Source organism: Echinops telfairi, unplaced genomic scaffold (genome assembly GCF_000313985.2).
Source record: "Echinops telfairi isolate 266 unplaced genomic scaffold, ASM31398v2 ScPeMD7_2291;HRSCAF=2852, whole genome shotgun sequence".
NCBI lineage: Eukaryota > Metazoa > Chordata > Mammalia > Afrosoricida > Tenrecidae > Echinops > Echinops telfairi.
This window is the reverse complement of record NW_022106189.1, coordinates 30408904-30410296: the sequence shown is the minus strand read 5'-3', so window position 1 is coordinate 30410296 and position 1393 is coordinate 30408904.

Sequence of the window (1393 nt, the reverse complement as noted above, 5' to 3'; positions counted from 1 at the left end):
GCAGGGAGTGTGTCTGTGCCCCGCCCCCAGTGAGCTATTTATCTCCCCAGAGCCTCCAAATGGGGTCATCAAGCTGCGGCCTGATTGACAGGCTAAACTCCACCCCATTTTCTCTTAATAGTCTCGAGTTGACACCAGGTTATGTAACAACCACAGTCATAACTTTAGGGGATGGGAAAACTGGCGCACATTATGTCCGCCTTCACCCACCCAGCCTGCACACACGGTGCCTTCTCAGCATAGGCCCGAGCGTGGGGCGGAGTCAGCATATTCAGGGCAGTTTGGGGAAGGGCTAAACTGGGAAGGGCTGTGGTAAAGGTAGACAGTCCCCCCCCCTTTTTATTGCATCATGTTCTATTGGATCGATAGGAAATTCTGGAAAAAGTCACGCTGTTGGGAGATGCTATTGCTCAGTTGGTTCCAAGTCACGGGGACCTGATGGACCGCGTCCTGCACCATCTAACAACTGTTCGTATGCCGGAGGCCATTGTTGCGGTCACTGTGCGACAGTCTGCCCAGCAGGCTTACCAAGCAGGACATCCTCCTCCAGGGACTGCGCTCTCCTGATAACACGTCCACAGTATGTGAGGCGGCCCTGCTCTCCTTGCCTCTAAGGAGCTTTCTGGCTGGACATCATCCAAGATAGATTTTTGTGGTGGTTCTTTGGGCAGCCCGTGGTCCTTTCAATATTCTTGGTACCATCATGCCCATCGATACTTCTTCAATCTTCCTGATTCAATGTCCACCTTTCTTTCACATGCATAGGAGGCGATTGGAAATACCCTGGCTTGGGTCAGGTGCACCTCAGTCCTCAAAGTAACAGCCTTGGTTTCAACACTTTAAAGAGGTCCTGTGCAGCAGATTTACCTAATACCGTGTGTCCCTGGATCTCTTTCCTGGTGCTTCCAGAAGCATCCCTTGTGGATCCAAGCAAGACTAAATCCTTGATAACGTCGACCCTTTCTCCGTTTTATCATGACCTTATCTACTGGTCCAGTTGCGAGAGGTTGCAGATAGGTTCACGGCTCTTCAAGGTCAGCGTGCAAAAGGGTGAAAGGGCCAGTATCTAGAAGGATGGAACTGTTCTTTGACCTGATTGTGGTGGTGGCAGGCCCCCAATTCAGCCAAACCCCCAGGCCTTCTCCCTCTCCTCACCTGACTCTTGCAGTAAGACACCATGTGTCCAGTGGTCCCTTGCCGTAATTCTGTGATGGAATGCGCACTGATGGACTCATTGTTGAGCTCAGTGCCTTCTGGGCTGGGCTCAGGCAGCCTTTCTCCACAGGGAGTCAGAGGCCTGCCTGGGGGAGGTGGAGGAAGGAATGTGCAAGCAAGAAGGTTCAGGGTTCAAAGTCTTAACCTTTGATTATTATTATTTTTTAACTTTTGGGGG